Genomic DNA, 15969 nt, shown 5'->3' on the forward strand with positions numbered 1-15969 from the left:
TTAGGTGCTGGGGAGGGGGTTGTGGGGGGTCAGGGTGCTGGGGAGGGATGCTGGGGGTGGGCTCAGTGTGCTGGGGAGGGGGTTGGGGTTGGGGTTTGGGTGCTGGGGAGGGGGTTGAGGAGAGGGACTGAGTGCTGAGGAGGGGGTTGTGGGGGGGGATGGGTGCTGGGGAGGGAGTTTGGGTGCTGGGGGAGGGCTCAGGGTGCTGTGGAGGGGGCTGGGGAGGGGGTTTGGGTGCTGGGGAGGGAGTTTAGGTGTTGGAGGTGGGCTCAGGGTGCTGGAGAGGGGGTTGGGGTGGGGGTTTGGGTGATGGGGAGGGGGTTTGGGTGCTGGGGAGGGAGTTAGGAGAGCTCAGGGTGCTGGGGAGGGGGTTGGGAGGGCTTGGGATGCTGGGGAGGGGGTTTAGGTGTTGGGGGTGGGGTCAGGGTGCTGGGGAGGGTGCTGGGAAGGGGGTTTGGGTGCTGGGGGTGGGCTCAGGGTGCTGGGGAGGGGTTTGGGGAGGGGGTTTGAGTGCTGGGGGTGGGCTCTGGGTGCTGGGAGGGGAGTCAGGGTGCTGAGGGGGAGGGGGATTGGTGCTGGGGGGATAAAAACGGCCCCCAAAGGGGTCCTGAGATGGGGGGGTGCGGGGCTACGCGCGACCTTCTTAGTGAGGCACTTGGGGTCCCATCATGGGGGCGCATGGAGGGGTCAGCTGGATCCCTCCCATCGCCACGGGGTGAGTGGGGGATGTTGAGAGGTCCCTGTGTTAGCGGGGGGGTGCCCCGAGGCTCCCACCTGAGCGGCGCTCGGGGCACAGGGCGCAGTCCATGCCCCAGGCGTGTCCGTACAGGCAGCAGCACTCGCTGTACGGCACCTGCCCGTCCCGCCGCGGCCGCCCGCACACCAGCTCCGGCCGCAGCTCCTGCCAGCACACGGCCCGCGCGCCGCTGCGCGGGGGGCTGCCGTCACGCGCCGCGACCACCCCCGGCACAGCGCCACACACCCCCAGATCCGCGCTGGCCCCGCGCAACGCGCTTGGGGACTCCAAAGACTCCCCCAAAAACACCCCAAAACTCCCCCTTTTGTCCCTCGGAACTCCACCAAAACGCAACTTTTTCACTCAAAACTCCACCAAAACTCCCCTTTTCCCCTCAAATCTCCTCTAAACTCCCACTTTTGCCTCAAAGCTTCACCAAACCTCACTTTTTGCCCTCAAAAGTCCCCCCAAACCCCCCTTTTATCCCTTAAGACCTCAAAACTCCTCCTTTTCCCCTCAAAAGTCCTCTAAACTCCCATCTCTTTCCTCAAAACTCCCCCAACACTCACTTTTTGGCTCAAAACTCCCCTAAAACCTCATTTTTCCTCTCAAAACCCCCCTTTTATCCTTTAAGACACCAAATCTCCCCCTTTTCCCCTCAGAACTCCCCCAAAACCCAACTTTTCCCCTAAAATTTCCTCTAAGCTCCCACTTTTGCCTCAAAACTTCACCAAACCTCACTTTTGGACTCAACCCCCCCCCCCCCCAACCCCCCTTTTTCCCCTCAAGACCCCCAAACTCCCCGTTTATCCCCTCAAAACTCCCCCAACCCGCACTTTTTGACTCACCCCCCCCAAACCCCCCTTTTTTCACTCAAAACCCCACTTTTGCCCCTCAAGACCCCAAGACTACCCCTTTTCCCCTGAAAACTGCCCCAAAACGCCCCTTTTTCCCCTCAAAACCCCAAATTCCCCATTTTTCCCCTCAAAACTCCGCCAACCCTCACTTTTGGACTCAAAACTCCCCCAAAACCCCCTTTTTCCCCTCAAAACCCCCCTTTTATCCTTTAAGGTCCTTGAAACTTCCCCTTTTCCCCTCAAAACCCCACTTTTCCCCTCAAATCTCCACTAAACTCCCACTTTCTCCTCAAAACTTCTTAAAAACCCCACTTTTCCCCTCAATACTCTAACAAACACTTTTTCCTCTAAATTCCAATAAATCCTTTTTTTTCCCACAATACTCCACCAAAATCCTACTTTTTCCCTCAAAACTCCTTCAAGACATGACTTTTTCCCTCCAAAACACCACAAAAACCCCACTTTTTCCTCAAAACTCCACTGAAACCCCCTTTTTCCTCAAAACTCCATCAAAATCCCACTTTTTTACTCTGAAAGCCCCCCAAACCCCCAGTTTTTCCCTCCAAACTCTGCCAGAATCTCAATTTGCCTTCAAAATTGCACCACAACTCCATCAAAAACCCCCTTTTCCCCTCAAATCCCCTCAACTCCCACTTTTTCCCTCAAAAGCCCTTCAAAACCCAACTTTTTCCCACCAAAACACGCTTTTTCCTCTCAAATCTCCACTAAACTCCACCTTCTCCCCTCAAAACCCCCCTTTTATCCCTTAAGATCCCAAAACCTCCCTGGTAAATCCCAATTCACCCCTAGTAACTCCTTGTGCTTCCCAGTTCATGTCCAGTAGCCCCCAGTAGGTACCAGTTAAAAAGTCTTCAACACCCCCAAGACTCAAGGTCTGAAAAGGACTCAAAAGGCCTCAAGAGGCCCCAAACTCCCAGCCAAAAGCAAACATTTGCTCCAGCACCGACATGTTCAACACCTGGAGAGGATTTTGGCTTCCCAGGGAGAGGGGCTTTGGGGTTCCTGGGGGGAATTTGGGGCTCCCAGGGGAGATTTTGGGATTCCCGAGGGAGCATTTGGGGTTTTTAGGGCGGTACTTGGGGCTCCCAGCGGGTATTTGGGGTCCCCCTGTCCCTGCACAGGCGGAAGGTGAAGATGTTTCTGTTCCAGAGGCGCTGGCACATGATGTTATTGGAGACGGCAGCGCGGGGCTGGCGGCCGCCTCTGGAAATGCCAAACCCAACATCCCCTCCAAAGGGGTTTCAGCCACGGTGCAATTGTTCAGCTCCAGGGCCTCGGCAAACGTCTGGACCCGCACCGAGACGTTCAACACCTGGGGGGAAACTGGGGTGAGGGGGGTGGTGGTTTAGCCCTGGCTGTCAATAACCAAACCACACGGTTTGTTAATGGCTGCCCAGCTCAGCAAATAGTCTGTAGTTGATGCTGTTGTTCTGCTGTTAAATGTCCAATGTTGCTAACTCTTGCTACAAAGGCATTCATGGTTTTACCCATTTAGCTGGGACTCACTTGGGTCGTTCATCACCTGTAACGACACAAGCAGATCCCCTTCCCCAAGTTAACAACATCATTGGTCCTTCCCAGTTATTCGTGATGGGAGAAAAGACAGATACCTCTACTCTACTCCCTGTTCAGTCCTTTGAATTAGTTGCAAAATGACGAAATACGGGTTGAATCGAATTCTCAGTTCTCGGGTTTAGCCAATTAAGTATAGAAAGTGTTTTATGACCAATGACATGGGGGGACATCTCCCCCTCTTTTTTCAAAATAGCAAAATAACGTTTGAGCAGCTGATGAGTACGCTCAACAATAGCTTGACCAGTGCTATTCTAGAGAATACCAGATTAATTCCCCACATTTCACAAAATTGAGCTTTACTGGTATATGCCACTCCATTGTCTGTTTTACTCAGGAGATCCCATATCCACAATGGCCTGAGTCCAGTGTGGTTTCACTGCTTTTGCTGTTACAGAGGCTAAAGGTGTAGCCCATACAGCTTGTGAACAGGTATCAACAGATACATGAACGTATTTTAATTTTCCAAAAGGTGAAAATTCAGTAACATCAGATTGCCACCCTTGTCGTGGTTGGAGACCTCAGGGATTTACTCCCTGGTCTTGTAGAGCAGAAATGCACGCACAGTGTGGACACGCAGCAATTATGGCTCGAGCTTCTGATTTTGTAATAGAAAACTGTTTTCGCAAGCCTGATGATGACTGATGAAAAAATGCATGAGACCTGTGCGCTTGCTGTAAGGGGGTGAGTGGAGAAACCGTGGTTACAGCAGATACAACCTGATCAATATAAGCATTTCCTTCTGCCAATGGTCCTGGAAGGGTAGTATGACTGTGTACATGAGTAACAAACAATGGCATCAGACGGTTTTGTAAGGTGTTCCATAATGTTAGCATGACCTGAAACAACAACCTGTTATTAACATGACCCAGCAAAGATCTATGAATATGCTGCACGACACCTACTACATGTAATGAATCACAGACCAAAGTAATTGGTTCATTATTCCAATACTGTAAGCCCATAACAACTCCTTTTAATTCGAGAACTTGCACTGAACCTTCTAATTTAAAGGTTTCGTGATGCCATTCCCCATTGTCTCGCCAGGCATAGCCTGCTTTCCTGGTTTTGCTGCTTGCATCAGTAAAGACTGTCCCGCCATCTACTGGCGTATTTGTTAATACAGGTTGTGGTTCCAATTGCAAACGAGTTTTAAATAACGGATGTTTCGGATAATGATTAACTAATATCATTCCGTGTGTGGCTAATGCAAAAGAAATACTGATTTGACACCAATGTTGAATGATATCAAGATTAATTGGCAAAATAATTGTGTCAGCCCCTTTTCCAGATATAGTATACAATCACTCTTGTGCCTTCATTAGTAATGAGGCTATAGCTTCATGTCTGGGCAAAACTGTGACTTTTGGGTTACTTGAAAGACCGACCCATTCTAAAATGCGTAATGAGTCCCCTGCATGAGAATCCCACTGAGCAATAATACCACTGACTTCTTTGGCAGTGTTATAGACATAAATATTAGTTGGCAGTTGCGGGTCTATTCGGTAACATACGTGACGAGCAATTTTATCAGCAATGTGAGAAAGTGCTACTTTTGCCTGGGGTGTTAAAGACCGAGAATCATTTGGTCCCGTTCCTCCGTGAAGCAGTTCAAAAAGTGGTTTCATGTCCTCATTGGTAATTCCACAGGTGTTTCTTATCTATTGAATGTCTCCCACTAATTTTTGTACATCTCTGAGGGTATTTACAGTCTCTGTGAGAGCAAGCTTTTGAGGATAGATGCAGGAACTAGTAATAGTCATGCCCAAATATTTCCAGGGGGCTTGTCACTGAACTTTTTCAGGTGCAATCACTAGGCCCCATAGTTGCAGTTGTTTAATCAAAGAATTACTTAAGTTCTCTGTTATAGATTCTTTCTGGCATATCAATAAATCATCCATATAGTGATACCAAATCACATTAGGGTGGCTCTTTTGCCATGGTTCAAGGGCCAGGTCTACATACCAATGACAGATAGTAGGTGAATTTTTCGTGCCCTGTGGCAAAACAACCCATTGATACCTTTTTGCAGGAGTTTGTTGATTAACAGATGGTACAGTGAAAGCAAATCTCTCGTAATCTGCAGGATGTAATGGAATAGTAAAAAAACAATCTTTCAAATCAATGATCAAAACATCCCATTCTGTGGGTAGCATTGTTGGAGTTGGGATTCCTGGTTGAAGACTTCCCATGTCCTGCATAACTGCATTTACTGCTCGCAAATCCCGTAGCAAACGCCATTTTCCAGATTTTTTCTGAATGGTAAATACAGGGCTATTCCATGGACTGTTAGATGGTCCTAAATGTCCTGCTGCAACTTGTTCTGCGACAAGGGTTTCCAGATGGGCAAGCTTCTCTGGAGGTAACGGCCACTGATCCACCCACACTGGTTGAGTAGTGAGCCAAGTTAATTTTAAAGTGGGTCGGGAGAAGCTTACATCAATGGCTGCTGCTAAAAAGGTGTTATAAGTCGGCAGCCCCATTGTGCAAGGACATCTCGTCCTCAAATCCAGATAGTAGTGTTAAGCACATATGGTTTTACTTGTGCTTGCAGGTTCTCTTTAAGGTCTTCGATTGTCACAAACTCAGTACCGATTTGGGTGGGAGATGCTCCCCCAATGCCCGTGACTGTTTCACAAACCAGTGTGATGGCCATTCTTTACGAGGGACAATAGTGACATCAGATCCAGAATCAAGTAACATCTTTTAGTGTCGCAAAACATGAGCACCAGGTCTGTGAATGCTAACCTCTCAAAGAGGTTTTTCTTTAGTCATAGATTGTGCAAAGGCTACCATAGGAAAGCCTGTGGATCCGAATCCCTGAGTACCTCGCTCTTTGTTAATCGCTCGAGGTACTTGAGCCTTAAATGGAACCAATTGAGCTATACAGCTTCCTTGAGTGATGGTTGCTGGAGGAGTTAAAGTATACACTATGATACCAATGGTACCCTGATAGTCTGCATCAATGACTCCTGGAACAACAAATAGTCCTTGTTTAGACATGGATGAGCGCCCTGGGAGGAGCACTGACAGTCCATGGCCGAGAGGACTGCCCAGTGCAGGTAGATGGAATTGTGTGTACTTTAGTATCAAGGAGAGTTACTGACTCACACACGGCCAGATTGACGCCTGCGCTTCCTCGAGTGGCTGCGGAAAGCTCGTCGAGGCAGCCGCGCTCTGGGAGTATTTCACTGTCTTGGCGCTCCCCGTCCAGGCGCTGGCTTTCGAGTTTCCCTGTATCGGAGTACCATCCTTCTGAAAATGAGAGACATTCTGATGCTTTATGACCATATTTATCACATTTGTGACATGTACCTTCAAAACTTCCCCTTTTACATTTCGAGCATTCTTTTTTGCAGTGCCCCTTATCCCCACAGTTGAAATACCCAGATCTCATCGGTTTACGATCTCCCTTTCCTTGAATACCTATTGATTTTAATGCTATTGCCATTGCCTGTGCTTGTGTTTGTGCATACTTCTTTGCCTTTTCTTCTTCTTCCATAATTTTCGGGATTCAAGAGCAGGCCTCTGCCATCTGACTGAGTGAAGATCCAGCAGGTCATGTGGCAATGTTCTGTTGACATTTTATATTAGCATTTATAAATGCTAAATCTTTTCCTATTGCTGATTTTGCATCTGGTTCCAAATTTGTTGCTGCCTCCAAAGCTGTCTTGAGCCTATCAATAAACTGCATATTCAGGACCTTGCACAATTTTTGTATATGGTAAAGATGGTTTCCCGATTGGTGGTAAGTCTTGAAAAGCAGCTAAAGCAAGTGCCTGGCTTTGTTGTATTATTCTGTGATTCATAGCCGCTTGCCTGGCACCGTCAGTATATTGTCCTTCACCCATCATCATTGCCAAGGTTGCATATCGCAGAGGATCTGTAGGATCACAGTCCTGTACATTCTGATGAACAACATAGTCACATTTCTCTCTCCATTTGTATTTGAACATCATGCATGCCGTAGGTGTTAACAAAATCTCCATCAGACTTTTGATATCTGTCGGCACCAATATTTGATTTTTGAAGAATGCCTGTACTAGCATATGGACGTGTTTATTATCATACCCATAGTCCAGGACCGTTCTTGGTAATTGACTGACTGTTTTCCAATCAAAGGGATGCCATTGCCGATTTCCATCATAACCGTCACTGGCAGTGCTGTGACGCTAGATGGCAGCATTATCCCTTCAATTACAGCATTTTCCATTACTCCTTTCCATCTCTGTCCTTGATCATCATTAGGATCCCTCGGTGGAGATGGGGAATCATCTGGCGCTGATGAATTGCTAATAGAGTTTTTACCTTTCTGGGGTGATGTCGTTGTCACAGTATCTAACTTCTTTTTTAACCAATCAGTCCAACCTGTTGCCTCCTCATCATTTGTCTGTTGTGGAGCAGACGAGGAAACATGACCCTCTGTTAATTGATCCCACAGTTTTTTAACTCTATCAAGCGCCTGTCGAGTAAGTCATCCCTCCTTACCAAACTTAGATTGTAAATAATTATCTGCCTCCTCTATAGTCCATTCTTGATCTTCCAGACATTGCAACACCCACTCATTTTTCTTTTAGTTGCAGGCACTACAGATGTTGATTCTTTAGTACTTGTTGTTAGTTTTGGGCTGCAGGTGGAGCTTTCATCAGAAAAATGCTTTTCCACCGTATGAAGCCCTTCTATTATAGCTTGATGTGCCTTTGCATACTCATCTCTGACCGATTTTTGACTGGATCCTTTACCGAGACGCTGCATTTGTATCAATAGCTCTCTCATAGTTTTTTCTTGATCTTGAAGTTGTTTTTGTAAGTCAAGGTTATTTATGGATGGATAAAGTTGTGATGGGCTGGGTTGCACCTCCTCGTCCACATCCATGGGGAGTGGTACTTGGGCAGGATCTAGTGGTGCAGGACCCACTGGGGTAGAATAAGGTGGCAATGGAGCAGTGGGCGACACCCTAACTCCTGGCACCTTTGTTGCATTCTGTTCAGGAGTTGTTACAGGACCATCTTTTAAATCAGTGGGCACCCAGGGTCTTTTTTCTCTCCTCCCCAGGATTCTCTTTCACTTTTACTGATTGGGTAGGAAGAGGGGGGCTCTGGCAAGACGGGGATCAGTTTTTCAGTCACTCCCTCCTTTTCTTCCCCTGCTGATCGGATAGCAAGTACTACAGCTGCACTTAACTGAGCTTCCCCCTGCATTTCTTCTATCATGCGTCTCACAGTTTTCCATGTAGATGAAAGTTTAACACTGTCTTTGTTCCCATTTGTTACAGAGTTCCAAAGTGCGTGACCAATTTGATCCCAAATTCCCAGATCATAGAGCTGGTCGGGTTTACTTAATAACTCCTTGCACCGACACCACACTAGTAGGGCTGCAAGGTCATCCTGCAGTAGCTTAGTTTCAGTCTTTTTTGCTAACTGGAGCAGGCTCCGTAGAGCCGTTTTTTCCAATACTGATGCAGTAATTCCCATCTGTCCTATCTTCTTGCTTTGACCTTGTTTCTATTACAATCTGCTGTTTCGGTTTTCCCCTTGCTCAAGCTTGCTATCACAGAGGCATTCCTTTCTGTGCTTTTTTGCTGTAGAAGGCAATTCAAAGACAAACTGCTAACTTTCTCTGTTTCTGATAGACTGCATACCATTCATTACAGCCCAGGTCCCAACAGTTACCTTAGCTGTTACCTTAACTACAAGACCCTGGTAAATGTATTTGTTAGGTTACTTTGGCTGTTACCTTAGTTGTAACTAAAACAAAGGGACTGATATCTTTTTTGACCAATCACTGTGATTTGGGAAATTTTCTGTTTCTTGGGAAACAATCACGGTGAAGGGCTAAATTAGAAAAATGAAAATTTTATGCATGCTTGTGTTAGCAAATGTGATTTTTTGTTTGAGCTGTCTTAAAACCCTGAAAATGATAACAAGCAAGGAAGCATTTATGGAGGAGCTATCCCACTGTTTTCCCAGCACTGCATAAAAAAGAAGTGCCCGCTAATCTGTATTCCTGTGTAGATAAGCTGCGGATCCATCAACACCCCTGTAGCTAATCAGTCAGCACTGTACCTTTGACATCGCTTTCCTATGGGAGTTATCTCCAACAGCATGCACTCGGCCTGATCGACTCCCATTGAAAAAATACAGGCTGCCGGTAGAAGTTACGCCACTGCGTCTGGGCACTACAAGAAAGCAGGTACACAGAAAAAAACTAAAGTAGCAAGTAGGTCCCTATGTAGTCTATCACCCAGCACTGAGTCACCTTTGCAGGAGCTTTCCTGTGGGAGCTATCTACAATCCCACGCACTTGGATTGCTCAAGTCCCATTGAAAAAGTACAGGCTGTTGGTAGAAGTGAAACCAGTGCATGTTGGAGCTACAAGAAAGCAGGAAGGCAGAACCCACCTACAGTCGTACGTAGGTCCCATTGTACTCTATCAACATGCACTGTGTCACCTTTGCAGCTGCTTTCCTGTGGGAGTTATCAAATATCCCACCCTCTTGGCCTCGTCAGCTCCATTTGAAAATATATGATTTGAGAAGAAGTTACGCCACTGCGTATGGGAACTACAAGAAAGCAGGTACACAGATCCCAACTACAGTGGAAAGTAGGTCCCTATGTAGTCTATCAGCCAGCACTGTGTCACATTTGCACCTGCTTTCCTGTGGGAGCTATCTCCAATCCAACTCCCCTGGACTGCTCAGCTCATATTAAAAAATATGTGCTGTCGGTAGAAGTTAGACCACAGCGCATGGGAGCTACAGGAAAGCAGGAAGGCATACTCCACCTACAGTGGAATGTAGGTCCCCATGCAGTCTATCAGCCAGCACTGTGTCACATTTGTAGCTGCTTTCCTGTGGGAGCGATCTCCAATCCCACTCACTTGGACTGCACAATTCCCTTTGAAACAATAAATGCTGTCGGTAGAAGTTATATCACTGCGTATGGGAGGTACAAGAAAGCAGGAAAACAGACTCCACCTACAGTAGTAAGTAGGTGGCCAAGTAGCCTGTCAGCCAGCACTGTGTCACATGTGCAGCTGCTTTCCTGTGGGTGAAATCTCAAATCCCATTCACTTGAACTGCTCAGCTCCCTTTTAAAAAATAAATACACTAAGTTAAGTTATACTTCTGTGTATGGGAGCTATAAGAAAGCAGAAAGGCAGACCCCAGCTACAGTAGTAAGTAGATCCCCAAGCAGTCTATCAGCCAGCACGGTGTCACATTTGCAGCTGCTTTCATGTGGGAGCTATCTTCAATACCACACTCTTTTTCTCCTTAGCTCCCATTGAAAAAATACATGTGTCTGTTAAGTTATACCACTGGGTATGGGAGCTACAAGAAAGCAGGAAGGCTGACCCAGCTACAGTAGTAAGTAGGTCCCCATGCAGTCTATCAGCCAGCACGGTGTCACATTTGCAGCTGCGTTCCTGTGGGAGCTATCTTCAATACTACACTCTTTTTCTCCTTAGCTCCCATTGAAAAAATACATGTGTCTGTTAAGTTATACCACTGTGTATGGGAGCTACAAGAAAGCAGGAAGGCTGACCCAGCTACAGTAGGTCCCCATGCAGTCTATCAGCCAGCACGGTGTCACATTTGCAGCTGCTTTCCTGTTGGAGCTATCTTCAATACCACACTTTTTCTCCTCAGCTCCCATTGAAAAAATACATGCTGTCGGTATAAGTTATACCACTGTGTATGGGAGCTATAAAAAAGAAAGAAGGCAGACCCAAACTACAGTGTTCAGTAGATCCCTATGTAGTCTATCAGATTTCACTGTGCCACCTTTCCAGCTGCTTTCCTGTGGGAGTTATCTCCAATCACACTCACTTGGACTGCTCAGCTCCCATTGACAAAATACAAGCTGCCGGTATAAGTTATACCACCGAGTCTGGACATTAAACAAAGCTGGTACACAAACCTGAACTACAGGGTAAGTAGGTCCCGATGTAGTCTATCAGTCAGCACTGTGCCACCTTTGTAGCTGCTTTCCTGTGGGAGCTATATCCAATCGCATGCACTTACACTGCTCAGGTCCCATTGAAAAAATACATGCTGTCGGTAGTAGTTATGTGGCTGGGGTCTGCCTTCCTGCTTTCCTGTAGCTCCCATACGCAGTGGTATAACTTCTACAGACAGCATGTATTTTTTCAGTGGGAGCTTAGCAGGCCAAGGTCCTGCGATTGGAGATAACTCCCACAGGAAAGCAGCTGCAAAGGTCGCACAGTGCAAGCGGATATATTACAATGGGACCTACTTACTACTGTAGCTGGGGTCTGCCTTCCTGCTTTCTTGTAGCTCCCATACGCAGTGGTAATACTTAACCAACACATGTATTTTTTCAATGGGAGCTAAGGAGAAAAAGTGTGGTGTTGAAGATAGCTCCCACACGAAAGCAGCTGCAAATGTGACACCGTGCTGGCTGATAGACTGCATGGGGACCTACTTACTACTGTAGCTGGGGTCTGCCTTCCTGCTTTCCTGTAGCTCCCATACTCAGCGGTATACCTTAACTGACAAATGTATTCTTTCAATGGGAGCTGAACAGAAAAAGTGTGGTATTGAAGATAGCTCCCACAGGAAAGCAGCTGCAAATGTGACACCGTGCTGGCTGATAGACTGCATGGGGACCTACTTACTACTGTAGCTGGGGTCTGCCTTCCTGCTTTCTTGTAGCTCCCATACTCAGTGGCATAACTTAACAGACACATGTATTTTTTCAATGGGAGCTGAACAGAAAAAGTGTGGTATTGAAGATAGCTCCCACACGAAAGCAGCTGCAAATGTGACACCGTGCTGGCTGATAGACTACATTGGGACTTACTTACAACAGTAGCTGGGGTCTGCCTTCCTACATTCCTGTAGCTCCCATACGCAGTGGTATAACTTCTACCTGCAGCTTGTGTTTTTTCAGTGGGAGCTGAGCAGTGTAAGTGAGTGGGATTGGAGATAGCTCCCACAGGAAAGCAGCTGCAAATGTGACACATTGCTGGCTGATAGACTACAAGGGGACCTACTTACCTCTGTAGCTGAGGTCTGTGAACCTGCTTTCTTGTAGAGCCCAGAGGCAGTGGGATAACTTCTTCCGCCAGGCTGTATTTTTTCAATGGGAGCTCAGCAGGCCAAGTGAATGGGATATGAGATAACACCCACAGGAAAGCAGCTGGAAAGGTGGCACAGTGCAAGCTGATAGACCTAATGGGATCTTCTAACCATTGTAGCTGGGGTCTGCCTTTCTGCTTTCTTGTGGCTCCCATACCCAGTGGTATATCTTCTACCAGCAGCCTGTATTTTTTCAAAGGGAGCTGAGGAGTGTAAGGGAGTGTGATTGGAGATAGCTCCCACAGGAAAACAGCAGCAAATGTGACACTGTTGGCTGACAGACTACATAGGGACCTACCTACCAGTGTAGAAGGTGTCTGTGTACTTGCTTCCTTCTAGTGCCCAGACGCAGTGGTATAGCTTCTACCGACAGCATGTATCATTTTAATGGCAATTGAGCAGGCTAAGTGTGTGGGATTGGAGTTAGTTCCCAAAGGAAAACAGCTGCAAATGTGAAACAGTGTTGACTGATAGACTACAATGGGACACACTTACCACTGTAGGTGGGGTCTGCCTTAGAAGGTCTCATAGAAGGAGATCGGATGGGCCTGAGCCCTTGGCTCTCCTGTATGTGCCTCAGGATGATGCTCAGGATTATCTGTCCCATCACCTTTCCCAGCACCCATGTCAGGTTGACAGCCCTTATGGTGCCAAGATCCTTCTTCTGGCCCCTCCTGGAGGTGGCTGTTCCGTTTGCCCTCCTCCAGTGCAGGCCCTGGCTCAGCCGCCCAGCCTCGGCCTTGTTGACAGCCTCCTGCAGAGCGGGCAGCAGCGCCCATGGGAAAGGCTGCAGCCCCCCAACAGGTCATTTTCAGACATGTCAGCTACCAGCAAGCTTTTCCTGGCAGCTTCTTTCCACCGCTCGTCGCTGCTGTGCCCACGTTCAGCCGCCACTGCCAATCTCACCACGTGGAAGCCTTTTATCACCCTCAAAGTGACGAACTGACACCAGCTGCTTCTGCCAGGCAAATGAAAAACCCCAAGCTCTGAAGCTTTACAGAGTGAAGGGAACTCCACTCAGCTAACAGTGACAGATGCCTCAGCAAAACCTTTCCTGTGATGGGTCTCAGTTCACAGTTCTGTACCAAATGTTCCCTTTCAGGTCCTTACAGGTCTTTCAAGACCTTACAGGTCTTGCATCAAAAGGAAAGACTCAGGCAGTGATATTTGAGGTGCAACAGATGTGTCATGCTTGAGTTCTTTGGCATTTTAACAAAACTGAATACAGTTAACTCAGGAATTCAGTAATTTATTCTCCTCCCTCCATGCAGTGACAGTCTGGGTCATCTTGCTCTTCCTCTTTGCTCTTCTTCTTGTGTTTCCCACACGTGCCACATTTCCCCCACACAACCATCTCTCCCAGAGTTTCCTGGTTTCCTTTTTACCTGTATTGTGGGTAGAAACTTCTGCGTGGGGGTGACCTTGACCGTGCACAGCGGTGGCCACGAGACCTTGACCTGGAACGGCGACGGCCATGAAGTGATCGGGATGGGGAGCGCGAGCAGGAAGAACCTGTTCTTGACCTGGAGCAGATGTAGGAACCTCCAGAGCCAAGGGAAGCCCCATAGGGAGTGTTGGACCTGAAAACGCACACACACACACAGACACGATGTTAATTCAAAGCAGACTGTCTCTCCAGCTTTCTCCTCTCTCCATATGTTTATGTCAAAGCTTCTTTCAGCTGCTGACAAAATAGTTCTGCAAACTGAGAAAGCTGCTGATATGGGAAAGCTTCTGTGTGCAAGACAGAGCTGCTGCTTTGTTAGAACAGCACAGGAAGGGCAGGTCCATTTCCACTTGCTCCCATCATGTGAACTCCCACAGCTGTTGATTGGCCTCAGTTGGGGCAGCCTGGCCTCGACTGGCACCTCAACACCCACATTTGTCACTCCTCCACAAGAACACACAGTGCAGATCCCTTTTGTTGCAGGAAGATGCTAAAAGAGCAAGTTGACGGCTACAGCGCAGGACCCAACGTCAAGAACACTTGATTTAGCCTGAAGGCTGGAAAGCTCCGTGTGCAAATGTCAGCTCAGACTATTGAACTCCACTTGTCCTTTGGCAATGGGCACAGGATCTACAATTCTTGTACTGAAACCCAACACACGACTCTTTTATTCAACACTTCTAGCCAGGTGTCTGCCTTCAAGAGAAGTTGTATCTAAGAGAAGCCTCCCTACTCAGCCTCCAGTAACACGACTCAGTGCCATCCCTCTAGGCTAGAGACTGACAGCATGACTGCCAGAGAGCCACACAGGCTCCTGCCCAAGGGATCTGGGGGGATAAAATCCAGCAGCTGCCTGTGCTGCTTCTTCACAGGGCTTTCCTAGTTTTTAAGGCACCCTTTCACATCATTACACACATGTTCTTCAGCATCATTCCCCCTCTTAAGGTCTCTCAGCAGTTTCAGATTTCCTGAAGAACAAGCTTGACGTTGCCATTCTTCAGAAAAACATGAACAATGTCAAAGCAAATCCTCGCAAAAGCCACTGGTTTGCAGCCCAGGGGAAAGTCTCTCTCTGTGTTTCCACGAAACAGACCAAAGAGTAAATGTAGACCATTTCTCTCACTCATCTCCTCCAAAGTGCTTTGGGGTAACAGTTACAATGAGAACATGTTGATGCAGAAAATCCAACTCCTACTGAGTCCCCCAGACAACCTGCTTCCCCACCACAGACATGGCAAGCAGCTGGAAAGCTCCTTTTCAACCTTCCTGTATTCCATCAGTTCCTTGGCCAAATCCCTTGTCAACTCATCAAGTTGGGACTTTCTCTTTTCCCTCTTAAAACAAGCTGTTTAAAAACAAGCTCTGTTCCAGCGAGAGTTTGACCTTGACTCCAAAAAGGCACCAAGAAGCAAAACATGGCCAAGATGAGACAATGAACACTGCCTGCAAATGCAATAGGGCCCATCGCACTCCAGCACAAGCACCTTCCATTTCCTACAAGCTTTAGGGAAAGACTGAGAAGGACATTGCTCTTGGGTTAGTTGGGCACGTTTCCCATCTGCAACTCAAAGTAAATGGGAACCAGCCCTGTGTTGTTTCAGCTGGTGTCAGAGGCACTTTGCGTGTAACTGCAGCCCAGTACAGTACCGAGACACAGACTTGGAGAACAGGGCAACTTCAGTGTCCCTAAGGACACACACACCGCTGGGGGAGAAGCTCCAGAAGAAGAACCTCACTTCAGCACTTTGGTGTCTTTTGTGTTGATGGTGTTCTTCAGAGTCACTTACCATCTGGCTTTTGAGCTTGGAGAGCGAAGGACATTGCTGGAGGGTGAGCAGAGGCCGCAGCAGGCAACAGATTCCCCGGCAGCCCAGCTGCCACAGATGATGGACCAGGGATCAATGGTGGCAAAGCAGCAGCAGGCCAAGAAGCTGGAGAAGGTGGTGGGATGATGAGTGGATGCTGCTGGCTGGGAACGGTCGGCTGGAGAAGAGGCTGCAGGTTGTGTGTTCTTTGTCTGGGGAGTGGGGCTGGAGGTGGAGGCGGCGGCAGCTGCTGCTGAGGCTGCTGCTGGATCTGCTGACTGCAACCAGTGTCATTCCTGAAGTTGTTCACAATCTGGAGGCAGAAAAATGTTTATAAAAAGGCACCATGAAGCTTCAGGAGACTCAGGAACAAAAGCCTCCACAGAGTCAAGGGATGTGTGTCCCTGTAATAGCTGTCAATCCTAAAATCA

Source organism: Colius striatus, chromosome 22, assembly GCF_028858725.1.
Source record: "Colius striatus isolate bColStr4 chromosome 22, bColStr4.1.hap1, whole genome shotgun sequence".
In the NCBI taxonomy this organism is placed as follows: Eukaryota; Metazoa; Chordata; class Aves; order Coliiformes; family Coliidae; genus Colius; species Colius striatus.